Genomic DNA, 15,645 nt, shown 5'->3' with positions numbered 1-15,645 from the left:
CTCTTGTACTTTAGTCGGCATTGTGCATTTTGTATTAAATTCGGATGCAATTTCTGTGTTTCATCGTCAATAAGAAGGTGCCAGGTATACAGTAAACCTGAAGTGAAGCATCGGAATCTAAAACTGGACTCACAGGAGAGATTCAAATCATAGAAAGTGAGAGTGTCAGTCCTCTTGTACTTAAGTCGGCATTGTGCATTTTCTATTAAATTCGGATGTAATTTCTGTGTTTCGTCGTCAATTAGAAGGTCCAAGGGATACAGTAAACCTGAAGTGAAGCATCGGAATCTAAAACTGGACTCACAGGAGAGGTGCAAATCATAGGTAGTTAGAGTGTCAGTCCTCTTGTACTTAAGTCGGCATTGTGCATTTTGAATATAATTCCGATGCAAATTCTGTGTTTCATCGTCAATACGAAGGTGCAAGGTATACAGTAAACCTGAAGTGAAGCATCGGAATCTAAAACTGGACTCACAGGAGAGGTTCAAATCGTTGAAAGTGAGAGTGTCAGTCCTCTTGTACTTAAGTCGGCATTGTGCCATTTGAATTTAATTCCGATATAATTTCTATGTTTCATCGTCAATAAGAAGGTGCAAGGTATACAGTAAACCTGAAGTGAAGCATCGGAATCTAAAACTGGACTCACAGGAGAGGTTCAAATCATATAAAGACTGAGTGTCAGTCCTCTTGTACTTAAGTCGCCATTGTGCATTTTGTATTAAATTCGGATGCAATTTCTGTGTTCATGGTCAATATTAAGGTCCAAAGGATACAGTAAACCTGAAGTGAAGCATCGGAATCTAAGACTGGACTCACAGGAGAGGTTCAAAACGTAGACAGTAAGAGTGTCGGTCCTCTTGTACTTAAGTCGGCATTGTGCCTTTTGTATGAAATTCGGATGCAATTTCTGTGTCAAATCGTCAATAAGAAGGTGCAAGGTATACAGTAAACCTGAAGTGAAGCATCGGAATCTAAAACTGGACTCACAGGAGAGGTTCAAATCGTAGAAAGTGAGAGTGTCAGTCCTCTTGTACATAAGTCGGCAATGTGCCTTTTGTATTAAATTCGGATGCAATTTGTGTGTTTCATCGTCAATAAGAAGGTCCAAGGGAAACAGTAAACCCGAAGTGAAGCATCGAATCTAAAACTGGACTCACAGGACAGGTTCAAATCATTGAAAGTGAGAGTGTCAGTTCTCTTGTACTTAAGTCGGCATTGTGCCTTTTGTATTAAATTCGGATGCAATTTCTGTGTTTCATCGTCAATAAGAAGGTGCAAGGTATACAGTAAACCTGAAGTGAAGCATCGGAATCTAAAACTGGACTCACAGGAGAGGTTCAAATCGTAGAATGTGAGTCAGTCCTCTTGTACTTAAGTCGGCATTGTGCCTTTTGTATTCAATTCGCATGCAATTTCTGTGTTTCATCGTCAATAAGAAGGTGCAAGGTATACAGTAAACCAGAAGTGAAGCATCGGAATGTAAAACTGGACTCACAGGAGAGGTTCAAATCGTAGAAAGTGAGAGTGTCAGTCCTCTTGTACTTAAGTCGGCATTGTGCCTTTTGTATTATATTCGGATGCAAACTCTGTGTTTCATCGTCAATAAGATGGTCCAAGGGATACAGTGAACCTGAAGTGAAGCATCGGAATCTAAAACTGGACTCACAGGAGAGGTTCAAATCGTAGAAAGTGAGAGTGTCAGTCCTCTTGTACTTATGTCGGCATTGTGCCTTTTGTATTAAATTCGGATGCAATTTGTGTGTTTCATCGTCAATAAGAAGGTGCAAGGTATACAGTATACCTGAAGTGAAGCAACGGAATCTAAGACTGGACTCACAGGAGAGGTTCAAATCGTAGAATGTGAGAGTGTCAGTCCTCTTGTACTTTAGTCGGCATTGTGCATTTTGTATTAAATTCGGATGCAATTTCTGTGTTTCATCGTCAATAAGAAGGTGCCAGATATACAGTAAACCTGAAGTGAAGCATCGGAATCTAAAACTGGACTCACAGGAGAGATTCAAATCATAGAAAGTGAGAGTGTCAGTCCTCTTGTACTTAAGTCGGCATTGTGCCTTTTCTATTAAATTCGGATGTAATTTCTGTGTTTCGTCGTCAATTAGAAGGTCCAAGGGATGCAGTAAACCTGAAGTGAAGCATCGGAATCTAAAACTGGACTCACAGGAGAGGTGCAAATCATAGGTAGTTAGAGTGTCAGTCCTCTTGTACTTAAGTCGGCATTGTGCCTTTTGAATATAATTCCGATGCAAATTCTGTGTTTCATCGTCAATAAGAAGGTGCAAGGTATACAGTAAACGTGAAGCGAAGCATCGGAATCGAAAACTGGACTCACAGGAGAGGTTCAAATCGTAGAAAGTGAGAGTGTCAGTCCTCTTGTACTTATGTCGGCATTGTGCCTTTTGTATTAAATTCGGGTGCAATTTGTGTGTTTCATCGTCAATAAGAAGGTGCAAGGTATACAGTATACCTGAAGTGAAGCAACGGAATCTAAGACTGGACTCCCAGGAGAGGTTCAAAACGTAGAAAGTGAGAGTGTCAGTCCTCTTGTACTTTAGTCGGCATTGTGCCATTTGAATTTAATTCCGATATAATTTCTATGTTTCATCGTCAATAAGAAGGTGCAAGGTATACAGGAAACCTGAAGTGAAGCATCGGAATCTAAAACTGGACTCACAGGAGAAGTTCAAATCATATAAAGACTGAGTGTCAGTCCTCTTGTACTTAAGTCGGCATTGTGCCTTTTGTATTCAATTCGGATGCAATTTCTGTGTTTCATCGTCAATAAGAAGGTGCAAGGTATACAGTTAACTAGAAGTGAAGCATCGGAATCTAAAACTGGACTCACAGGAGAGGTTCAAATCGTAGAAAGTGAGAGTGTCAGTCCTCTTGTACTTAAGTCGGCATTGTGCCTTTTGTATTATATTCGGATGCAAACTCTGTGTTTCATCGTCAATAAGAAGGTCCAAGGGATACAGTAAACCTGAAGTGAAGCATCGGAATCTAAAACTGGACTCACAGGAGAGGTTCAAATCGTAGAAAGTGAGAGTGTCAGTCCTCTTGTACTTATGTCGGCATTGTGCCTTTTGTATTAAATTCGGATGCAATTTGTGTGTTTCATCGTCAATAAGAAGGTGCAAGGTATACAGTATACCTGAAGTGAAGCAACGGAATCTAAGACTGGACTCACAGGAGAGGTTCAAATCGTAGAAAGTGAGAGTGTCAGTCCTCTTGTACTTTAGTCGGCATTGTGCATTTTGTATTAAATTCGGATGCAATTTCTGTGTTTCATCGTCAATAAGACGGTGCCAGGTATACAGTAAACCTGAAGTGAAGCATCGGAATCTAAAACTGGACTCACAGGAGAGATTCAAATCATAGAAAGTGAGAGTGTCAGTCCTGGTGTACTTAAGTCGGCATTGTGCCTTTTCTATTAAATTCGGATGTAATTTCTGTGGTTCGTCGTCAATTAGAAGGTCCAAGGGATACAGTAAACCTGAAGTGAAGCATCGGAATCTAAAACTGGACTCACAGGAGAGGTGCAAATCATAGGTAGTTAGAGTGTCAGTCCTCTTGTACTTAAGTCGGCATTGTGCTTTTGGATATAATTCCGATGCAAATTCTGTGTTTCATCGTCAATAAGAAGGTGCAAGGTATACAGTAACCCTGAAGTGAAGCATCGGAATCTAAAACTGGACTCACAGGAGAGGTTCAAATCGTTGAAAGTGAGAGTGTCAGTCCTCTTGTACTTTAGTCGGCATTGTGCCATTTGATTTTAATTCCGATATAATTTCTATGTTTCATCGTCAATAAGAAGGTGCAAGGTATACAGTAAACCTGAAGTGAAGCATCGGAATCTAAAACTGGACTCACAGGAGAGGTTCAAATCATATAAAGACTGAGTGTCAGTCCTCTTGTACTTAAGTCGCCATTGTGCTTTTTGTATTAAATTCGGATGCAATTTCTGTGTTCATGGTCAATATTAAGGTCCAAGGGATACAGTAAACCTGAAGTGAAGCATCGGAATCTAAGACTGGACTCGCAGGAGAGGTTCAAAACGTAGACAGTAAGAGTGTCGGTCCTCTTGTACTTAAGTCGGCATTGTGCCTTTTGTATGAAATTTGGATGCAATTTCTGTGTCAAATCGTCAATAAGAAGGTGCAAGGTATATAGTAAACCTGAAGTGAAGCATCGGAATCTAAAACTGGACTCACAGGAGAGGTTCAAATCACAGGAAGTGAGAGTGTCAGTCCTCTTTTACTTAAGTCGGCATTGTGCTTTTGTATTAAATTCGGATGCAATTTCTGTGCTTCATCGTCAATAAGAAGGTGCAAGGTACACAGTAATCTTGACGTGAAGCATCGGAATCTAAAACAGGACTCACAGGAGAGGTTCAAATCGTAGAAAGTGAGAGTGTCAGTCCTCTTGTACATAAGTCGGCAATGTGCCTTTTGTATTAAATTCGGATGCAATTTGTGTGTTTCATCGTCAATAAGAAGGTCCAAGGGAAACAGTAAACCCGAAGTGAAGCATCGGAATCTAAAACTGGACTCACAGGACAGGTTCAAATCATTGAAAGTGAGAGTGTCAGTTCTCTTGTACTTAAGTCGGCATTGTGCCTTTTGTATTAAATTCGGATGCAATTTCTGTGTTTCATCGTCAATAAGAAGGTGCAAGGTACACAGTAATCTTGACGTGAAGCATCGGAATCTAAAACTGGACTCACAGGAGAGGTTCAAATCGTAGAAAGTGAGAGTGTCAGTCCTCTTGTACTTAAGTCGGCAATGTGCCTTTTGTATTAAATTCGGATGCAATTTTCGTTGTTTCATCGTGAATAAGGAGGTGCAAGGTATACAATAAACCTGAAGTGAAGCATCGGAATCTAAAACTGGACTGACAGGAGAGTTTCAAATCATAGAAAGTTAGAGTGTGAGTCCTCTTGTACTTAAGTCGGCATTGTGAATTTTGTATTATATTCGGATGCAAACTCTGTGTTTCATCGTCAATACGAAGGTCCAAGGGATACAGTAAACCTGAAGTGAAGCATCGGAATCTAAAACTGGACTCACAGGAGAGGTTCAAATCATAGAAAGAGAGAGTGTCAGTCCTTTTGTACTTAAGTCGGCATTGTGATTTTTGTATTGAATTCGGATGCAATTTTTGTGTTTCATCGTAAATAAGAAGGTCCAAGGGACACAGTAAACCTGAAGTGAAGCATCGGAATCTAAAACTGGACTCACAGGAGAGGTTCAAATCGTAGAAAGTGAGAGTGTCAGTCCTCTTGTACTTAAGTCGGCAATGTGCCTTTTGTATTAAATTCGGATGCAATTTCTGTGTTTCATCGTGAATAAGGAGGTGCAAGGTATACAATAAACCTGAAGTGAAGCATCGGAATCTAAAACTGGACTGACAGGAGAGTTTCAAATCATAGAAAGTTAGAGTGTGAGTCCTCTTGTACTTAAGTCGGCATTGTGCCTTTTGTATTATATTCGGATGCAAACTCTGTGTTTCATCGTCAATACGAAGGTCCAAGGGATACAGTAAACCTGAAGTGAAGCATCGGAATCTAAAACTGGACTCACAGGAGAGGTTCAAATCATAGAAAGAGAGAGTGTCAGTCCTCTTGTACTTAAGTCGGCATTGTGATTTTTGTATTGAATTCGGATGCAATTTTTGTGTTTCATCGTCAATAAGAAGGTCCAAGGGATACAGTAAATCTGAAGTGAAGCATCGGAATCTAAAACTGGACTCACAGGAGAGGTTCAAATCATAGAAAATTAGAGTGTCAGTCCTCTTGTACATAAGTCGGCATTATGCCTTTTGTATTAAATTCGGATGCAATTTCTGTGTTTCATCGTCAATAAGATGGTGCAAGGTATACAGTAAACCTGAAGTGAAGCATCGGAATCTAAAACTGGACTCACAGGAGAGGTTCAAATCGTAGAATGTGAGTCAGTCCTCTTGTACTTAAGTCGGCATTGTGCCTTTTGTATTCAATTCGCATGCAATTTCTGTGTTTCATCGTCAATAAGAAGGTGCAAGGTATACAGTAAACCAGAAGTGAAGCATCGGAATCTAAAACTGGACTCACAGGAGAGGTTCAAATCGTAAAAAGAGAGAGTGTCAGTCCTCTTGTACTTAAGTCGGCATTGTGCCCTTTGTATTAAATTCGGATGCAATTTCTGTGTTTCATCGTCAATTAGAAGGTGCAAGGTACACAGTAATCTTGACGTGAAGCATCGGAATCTAAAACTGGACTCACAGGAGAGGTTCAAATCGTAGAAAGTGAGAGTGTGAGTCCTCTTGTACTTAAGTCGGCAATGTGCCTTTTGTATTAAATTCGGATGCATTTTCTGTGTTTCATCGTGAATAAGGAGGTGCAAGGTATACAATAAACCTGCAGTGAAGCATCGGAATCTAAAACTGGACTCACAGGAGAGGTTCAAATCGTAGAAAGTGAGAGTGTCAGTCCTCTTGTACTTAAGTCGGCATTGTGCCTTTTGTATTATATTCGGATGCAAACTCTGTGTTTCATCGTCAATAAGAAGGTCCAAGGGATACAGTAAACCTGAAGTGAAGCATCGGAATCTAAAACTGGACTCACAGGAGAGGTTCAAATCACAGAAAGTGAGAGTGTCAGTTCTCTTTTACTTAAGTCGGAATTGTGCTTTTGTATTAAATTCGGATGCAATTTCTGTGCTTCATCGTCAATAAGAAGGTGCAAGGTACACAGTAATCGTGACGTGAAGCATCGGAATCTAAAACTGGACTCACAGGAGAGGTTCAAATCGTAGAAAGTGAGAGTGTCAGTCCTCTTGTACATAAGTCGGCATGTGCCTTTTGTATTAAATTCGGATGCAATTTGTGTGTTTCATCGTCAATAAGAAGGTCCAAGGGAAACAGTAAACCCGAAGTGAAGCATCGGAATCTAAAACTGGACTCACAGGAGAGGTTCAAATCGTAGAAAGTGAGTCAGTCCTCTTGTACTTAAGTCGGCATTGTGCCTTTTGTATTCAATTCGGATGCAATTTCTGTGTTTCATCGTCAATAAGAAGGTGCAAGGTATACAGTTAACTAGAAGTGAAGCATCGGAATCTAAAACTGGACTCACAGGAGAGGTTCAAATCGTAGAAAGTGAGAGTGTCAGTCCTCTTGTACTTAAGTCGGCATTGTGCCTTTTGTATTATATTCGGATGCAAACTCTGTGTTTCATCGTCAATAAGAAGGTCCAAGGGATACAGTAAACCTGAAGTGAAGCATCGGAATCTAAAACTGGACTCACAGGAGAGGTTCAAATCGTAGAAAGTGAGAGTGTCAGTCCTCTTGTACTTATGTCGGCATTGTGCCTTTTGTATTAAATTCGGATGCAATTTGTGTGTTTCATCGTCAATAAGAAGGTGCAAGGTATACAGTATACCTGAAGTGAAGCAACGGAATCTAAGACTGGACTCACAGGAGAGGTTCAAATCGTAGAAAGTGAGAGTGTCAGTCCTCTTGTACTTTAGTCGGCATTGTGCATTTTGTATTAAATTCGGATGCAATTTCTGTGTTTCATCGTCAATAAGAAGGTGCCAGGTATACAGTAAACCTGAAGTGAAGCATCGGAATCTAAAACTGGACTCACAGGAGAGATTCAAATCATAGAAAGTGAGAGTGTCAGTCCTGGTGTACTTAAGTCGGCATTGTGCCTTTTCTATTAAATTCGGATGTAATTTCTGTGGTTCGTCGTCAATTAGAAGGTCCAAGGGATACAGAAAAGCTGAAGTGAAGCATCGGAATCTAAAACTGGACTCACAGGAGAGGTGCAAATCATAGGTAGTTAGAGTGTCAGTCCTCTTGTACTTAAGTCAGCATTGTGCCTTTTGAATATAATTCCGATGCAAATTCTGTGTTTCATCGTCAATAAGAAGGTGCAAGGTATACAGTAACCCTGAAGTGAAGCATCGGAATCTAAAACTGGACTCACAGGAGAGGTTCAAATAACAGGAAGTGAGAGTGTCAGTCCTCTTTTACTTAAGTCGGCATTGTGCTTTTGTATTAAATTCGGATGCAATTTCTGTGCTTCATCGTCAATAAGAAGGTGCAAGGTACACAGTAATCTTGAGGTGAAGCATCGGAATCTAAAACAGGACTCACAGGAGAGGTTCAAATCGTAGAAAGTGAGAGTGTGAGTCCTCTTGTACATAAGTCGGCAATGTGCCTTTTGTATTAAATTCGGATGCAATTTGTGTGTTTCATCGTCAATAAGATGGTCCAAGGGAAACAGTAAACCCGAAGTGAAGCATCGGAATCTAAAACTGGACTCACAGGACAGGTTCAAATCATTGAAAGTGAGAGTGTCAGTTCTCTTGTACTTAAGTCGGCATTGTGCCTTTTGTATTAAATTCGGATGCAATTTCTGTGTTTCATCGTCAATAAGAAGGTGCAAGATACACAGTAATCTTGACGTGAAGCATCGGAATCTAAAACTGGACTCACAGGAGAGGTTCAAATCGTAGAAAGTGAGAGTGTCAGTCCTCTTGTACTTAAGTCGGCAATGTGCCTTTTGTATTAAATTCGGATGCAATTTTCGTTGTTTCATCGTGAATAAGGAGGTGCAAGGTATACAATAAACCTGAAGTGAAGCATCGGAATCTAAAACTGGACTGACAGGAGAGTTTCAAATCATAGAAAGTTAGAGTGTGAGTCCTCTTGTACTTAAGTCGGCATTGTGAATTTTGTATTATATTCGGATGTAAACTCTGTGTTTCATCGTCAATACGAAGGTCCAAGGGATACAGTAAACCTGAAGTGAAGCATCGGAATCTAAAACTGGACTCACAGGAGAGGTTCAAATCATAGAAAGAGAGAGTGTCAGTCCTCTTGTACTTAAGTCGGCATTGTGATTTTTGTATTGAATTCGGATGCAATTTTTGTGTTTCATAGTCAATAAGAAGGTCCAAGGGATACAGTAAACCTGAAGTGAAGCATCGGAATCTAAAACTGGACTCACAGGAGAGGTTCAAATCATAGAAAATTAGAGTGTCAGTCCTCTTGTACATAAGTCGGCAATGTGCCTTTTGTATTAAATTCGGATTCAATTTGTGTGTTTCATCGTCAATAAGAAGGTCCAAGGGAAACAGTAAACCCGAAGTGAAGCATCGGAATCTAAAAGTGGACTCACAGGACAGGTTCAAATCATTGAAAGTGAGAGTGTCAGTCCTCTTGTACTTAAGTCGGCATTGTGCCTTTTGTATTCAATTCGCATGCAATTTCTGTGTTTCATCGTCAATAAGAAGGTGCAAGGTATACAGTAAACCAGAAGTGAAGCATCGGAATCTAAAACTGGACTCACAGGAGAGGTTCAAATCGTAGAAAGTGAGAGTGTCAGTCCTCTTGTACTTAAGTCGGCATTGTGCCTTTTGTATTATATTCGGATGCAAACTCTGTGTTTCATCGTCAATAAGATGGTCCAAGGGATACAGTGAACCTGAAGTGAAGCATCGGAATCTAAAACTGGACTCACAGGAGAGGTTCAAATCGTAGAAAGTGAGAGTGTCAGTCCTCTTGTACTTAAGTCGGCAATGTGCCTTTTGTATTAAATTCGGATGCAATTTCTGTGTTTCATCGTGAATAAGGAGGTGCAAGGTATACAATAAACCTGAAGTGAAGCATCGGAATGTAAAACTGGACTGACAGGAGAGTTTCAAATCATAGAAAGTTAGAGTGTGAGTCCTCTTGTACTTAAGTCGGCATTGTGCCTTTTGTATTATATTCGGATGCAAACTCTGTGTTTCATCGTCAATACGAAGGTCCAAGGGATACAGTAAACCTGAAGTGAAGCATCGGAATCTAAAACTGGACTCACAGGAGAGGTTCAAATCATAGAAAGAGAGAGTGTCAGTCCTCTTGTACTTAAGTCGGCATTGTGATTTTTGTATTGAACTCGGATGCAATTTTTGTGTTTCATCGTCAATAAGAAGGTCCAAGGGATACAGTAAACCTGAAGTGAAGCATCGGAATCTAAAACTGGACTCACAGGAGAGGTTCAAATCATAGAAAATTAGAGTGTCAGTCCTCTTGTACATAAGTCGGCATTATGCCTTTTGTATTAAATTCGGATGCAATTTCTGTGTTTCATCGTCAATAAGATGGTGCAAGGTATACAGTAAACCTGAAGTGAAGCATCGGAATCTAAAACTGAACTCACAGGATAGGTTCAAATCGTAGAATGTGAGTCAGTCCTCTTGTACTTAAGTGGCATTGTGCCTTTTGTATTCAATTCGCATGCAATTTCTGTGTTTCATCGTCAATAAGAAGGTGCAAGGTATACAGTAAACCAGAAGTGAAGCATCGGAATCTAAAACTGGAGTCAAAGGAGAGGTTCAAATCGTAGAAAGTGAGAGTGTCAGTCCTCTTGTACTTAAGTCGGCATTGTGCCTTTTGTATTAAATTCGGATGCAATTTCTGTGTTTCATCGTCAATAAGAAGGTGCAAGGTACACAGTAATCTTGACGTGAAGCATCGGAATCTAAAACTGGACTCACAGGAGAGGTTCAAATCGTAGAAAGTGAGGGTGTGAGTCCTCTTGTACTTAAGTCGGCAATGTGCCTTTTGTATTAAATTCGGATGCATTTTCTGTGTTTCATCGTGAATAAGGAGGTGCAAGGTATACAATAAACCTGCAGTGAAGCATCGGAATCTAAAACTGGACTGACAGGAGAGTTTCAAATCATAGAAAGTTAGAGTGTGAGTCCTCTTGTACTTAAGTCGGCATTGTGCCTATTGTATTATATTCGGATGCAAACTCTGTGTTTCATCGTCAATACGAAGGTCCAAGGGATACAGTATACCTGAAGTGAAGCATCGGAATCTAAAACTGGACTCACAGGAGAGATTCAAATCATAGAAAGAGAGAGTGTCAGTCCTCTTGTACTTAAGTCGGCATTGTGATTTTTGTATTGAATTCGGATGCAATTTTTGTGTTTCATCGTCAATAAGAAGGTCCAAGGGATACAGTAAACCTGAAGTGGAGCATCGGAATCTAAAACTGGACTCACAGGAGAGGTTCAAATCATAGAAAATTAGAGTGTCAGTCCTCTTGTACATAAGTCGGCATTATGCCTTTTGTATTAAATTCGGATGCAATTTCTGTGTTTCATCGTCAATAAGATGGTGCAAGGTATACAGTAAACCTGAAGTGAAGCATCGGAATCTAAAACTGGACTCACAGGAGAGGTTCAAATCGTAGAATGTGAGTCAGTCCTCTTGTACTTAAGTAGGCATTGTGCCTTTTGTATTCAATTCGCATGCAATTTCTGTGTTTCATCGTCAATAAGAAGGTGCAAGGTATACAGTAAACCAGAAGTGAAGCATCGGAATCTAAAACTGGACTCACAGGAGAGGTTCAAATCGTAGAAAGTGAGAGTGTCAGTCCTCTTGTACTTAAGTCGGCATTGTGCCTTTTGTATTAAATTCGGATGCAATTTCTGTGTTTCATCGTCAATAAGAAGGTGCAAGGTACACAGTAATCTTGACGTGAAGCATCGGAATCTAAAACTGGACTCACAGGAGAGGTTCAAATCGTAGAAAGTGAGAGTGTGAGTCCTCTTGTACTTAAGTCGGCAATGTGCCTTTTGTATTAATTTCGGATGCATTTTCTGTGTTTCATCGTGAATAAGGATGTGCAAGGTATACAATAAACCTGCAGTGAAGCATCGGAATCTAAAACTGGACTGACAGGAGTGTTTCAAATCATAGAAAGTTAGAGTGTGAGTCCTCTTGTACTTAAGTCGGCATTGTGCCTATTGTATTATATTCGGATGCAAACTCTGTGTTTCATCGTCAATACGAAGGTCCAAGGGATACAGTAAACCTGAAGTGAAGCATCGGAATCTAAAACTGGACTCACAGGAGAGGTTCAAATCATAGAAAGAGAGAGTGTCAGTCCTCTTGTACTTAAGTCGGCATTGTGATTTTTGTATTGAATTCGGATGCAATTTTTGTGTTTCATCGTCAATAAGAAGGTCCAAGGGATACAGTAAACCTGAAGTGAAGCATCGGAATCTAAAACTGGACTCACAGGAGAGGTGCAAATCATAGAAAATTAGAGTGTCAGTCCTCTTGTACATAAGTCGGCATTATGCCTTTTGTATTAAATTCGGATGCAATTTCTGTGTTTCATCGTCAATAAGATGGTGCAAGGTATACAGTAAACCTGAAGTGAAGCATCGGAATCTAAAACTGGACTCACAGGAGAGGTTCAAATCGTAGAATGTGAGTCAGTCCTCTTGTACTTAAGTCGGCATTGTGCCTTTTGTATTCAATTCGCATGCAATATCTGTGTTTCATCGTCAATAAGAAGGTGCAAGGTATACAGTAAACCAGAAGTGAAGCATCGGAATCTAAAACTGGACTCACAGGAGAGGTTCAAATCGTAGAAAGTGAGAGTGTCAGTCCTCTTGTACTTAAGTCGGCATTGTGCCTTTTGTATTAAATTCGGATGCAATTTCTGTGTTTCATCGTCAATAAGAAGGTGCAAGGTACACAGTAATCTTGACGTGAAGCATCGGAATCTAAAACTGGACTCACAGGAGAGGTTCAAATCGTAGAAAGTGAGAGTGTGAGTCCTCTTGTACTTAAGTCGGCAATGTGCCTTTTGTATTAAATTCGGATGCATTTTCTGTGTTTCATCGTGAATAAGGAGGTGCAAGGTATACAATAAACCTGCAGTGAAGCATCGGAATCTAAAACTGGACTAACAGGAGAGTTTCAAATCATAGAAAGTTAGAGTGTGAGTCCTCTTGTACTTAAGTCGGCATTGTGCCTATTGTATTATATTCGGATGCAAACTCTGTGTTTCATCGTCAATACGAAGGTCCAAGGGATACAGTAAACCTGAAGTGAAGCATCGGAATCTAAAACTGGACTCACAGGAGAGGTTCAAATCATAGAAAGAGAGAGTGTCAATCCTCTTGTACTTAAGTCGGCATTGTGATTTTTGTATTGAATTCGGATGCAATTTTTGTGTTTCATCGTCAATAAGAACGTCCAAGGGATACAGTAAACCTGAAGTGAAGCATCGGAATCTAAAACTGGACTCACAGGAGAGGTTCAAATCATAGAAAATTAGAGTGTCAGTCCTCTTGTACATAAGTCGGCATTATGCCTTTTGTATTAAATTCGAATGCAATTTCTGTGTTTCATCGTCAATAAGATGGTGCAAGGTATACAGTAAACCAGAAGTGAAGCATCGGAATCTAAAACTGGACTCACAGGAGAGGTTCAAATCGTAGAATGTGAGTCAGTCCTCTTGTACTTAAGTCGGCATTGTGCCTTTTGTATTCAATTCGCATGCAATTTCTGTGTTTCATCGTCAATAAGAAGGTGCAAGGTATACAGTAAACCAGAAGTGAAGCATCGGAATCTAAAACTGGACTCACAGGAGAGGTTCAAATCGTAGAAAGTGAGAGTGTCAGTCCTCTTGTACATAAGTCGGCATTGTGCCTTTTGTATTATATTCGGATGCAAACTCTGTGTTTCATCGTCAATAAGATGGTCCAAGGGATACAGTGAACCTGAAGTGAAGCATCGGAATCTAAAACTGGACTCACAGGAGAGGTTCAAATCGTAGAAAGTGAGAGTGTCAGTCCTCTTGTACTTAAGTCGGCATTGTGCCTTTTCTATTAAATTCGGATGTAATTTCTGTGTTTCATCGTCAATAAGAAGGTGCAAGGTATACAGTAAACCTGAAGTGAAGCATCGGAATCTAAAACTGGACTCACAGGAGAGGTTCAAATCGCAGAAAGTGAGAGTGTCAGTCCTCTTGTACTTAAGTCGGCAATGTGCCTTTTGTATTAAATTCGGATGCAATTTCTGTGTTTCATCGTGAATAAGGAGGTGCAAGGTATACAATAAACCTGCAGTGAAGCATCGGAATCTAAAACTGGACTCACAGGAGAGGTTCAAATCATAGAAAGTGAGAGTATCAGTCCTCTTGTACATAAGTCTGCATTGTGCCTTTTGTATTAAATTCGGATGCTATTTCTGTGCTTCATCGTGAATAATAAGGTGCAAGGTATACAGTAAACCTAATGTGAACCATCGGAATCTAAGACTGGACTCACAGGAGAGGTTCAAATCATAAAAATTGAGAGTGTCAGTCCTCTTGTATTTAAGTCGGCTTTGTGCCTTTTGTATTAAATTCGGATGCAATTTCTGTGTTTCATCGTCAATTAGAAGGTCCAAGAGATACACTAAACCTGAAGTGAAGCATCGGAATCTAAAACTGGACTCACAGGAGAGGTTCAAATCATAGATAGATAGAGTGTCAGTCCTCTTGTACTTAAGTCGGCATTGTGCCTTCTGAATTTAATTCCGATGCAATTTCTGTGTTTCATCGTCAATAAGAAGGTGCAACGGTATACAGTAAACCTGAAGTGAAGCTTCGGAATCTAAAACTGGTCTCACAGGAGAGGTTCAAATCATAGGGAGTTAGAATGTCAGTCCTCTTGTACTTAAGTCGGCATTGTGCCTTTTGTATTAATTTTGGATTCAATTTCTGTGTTTTATCGTCAATAAGAAGGTCCAAGGTGTACAGTATACTAGATGTGAAGCATCGGAATCTAAAACTGGACTCACAGGAGAGGTTCAAATCATTGAAAGTGAGAGTGTCAGGCCTCTTGTACTTAAGTCGTTATTGTGCCTTTTGTATTAAATTCGGATGCAATGTCTGTGTTTCATCGTCAGTAAGAATGGCCAAGGTATACAGTACACCTGAAGTGAAGCATCGGAATCTAAAACTGGACTCACAGGAGAGGTTCAAATCACAGGAAGTGTGAGTGTCAGTCCTCTTTTACTTAAGACGGCATTGTGCTTTTGTATTAAATTCGGATGCAATTTCTGTGTTTCATCGTCAATAAGAATGTCCAAGAGACACAGTAAACCTGAAGTGAAGCATTGGAATCTAAAACTGGACTCAAAGGAGAGGTTCCAATCATTGAAAGTTAGAGTTTCAGTCCTCTTGTACTTAAGACGGCATTGTGCATTTTGTATTAAATTCGGATGCAAACTCTGTGTTTCATCGTTAATAACAAGGTCCAAGGGATACAATAAACCTGAAGTGAAGCATCGGAGTCTAAAACTGGACTCACAGGAGAGGTTCAAATCATAGAACGTGAGAGTGTCAGTCCTCTTGTAATTAAGTCGGCATTGTAATTTTTGTATTGAATTCGGCTGCAATTTCTGTAATTCATCGTCAATAAGAAGGACCAAGGGATACAGTAAACCTGAAGTGAAGCATCGGAATCTAAAACTGGACTCACAGTAGAGGTTCAAATCATAGACAGTGAGAGTGTCAGTCCTCTTGTACTTAAATCGGCTTTGTGCCTTTTGTACTAAATTCGGATGCAATTTCTGTGTTTCATCGTCAATTGGAAGGTGCAAGGTATACAGTAAACCTGAAGTGAAGCATCGGAATCTAAAACTGGACTCACAGGAGAGGTTCAAATCATAGAAAGTGAGAGTGTCTGTCCTCCTATACTTAACTCGGTATTGTGCATTTTGTATTAAATTCAGATGCAATTTCTGTGTTTCATCGTCAGTAAGAAGGGCCAAGGTATATAGTAAACCTGAAGTGAAGCATCGGAATCT

Source organism: Schistocerca americana, chromosome 10, assembly GCF_021461395.2.
Source record: "Schistocerca americana isolate TAMUIC-IGC-003095 chromosome 10, iqSchAmer2.1, whole genome shotgun sequence".
Taxonomy (NCBI): domain Eukaryota; kingdom Metazoa; phylum Arthropoda; class Insecta; order Orthoptera; family Acrididae; genus Schistocerca; species Schistocerca americana.
This window is presented reverse-complemented; position numbering follows the sequence as displayed.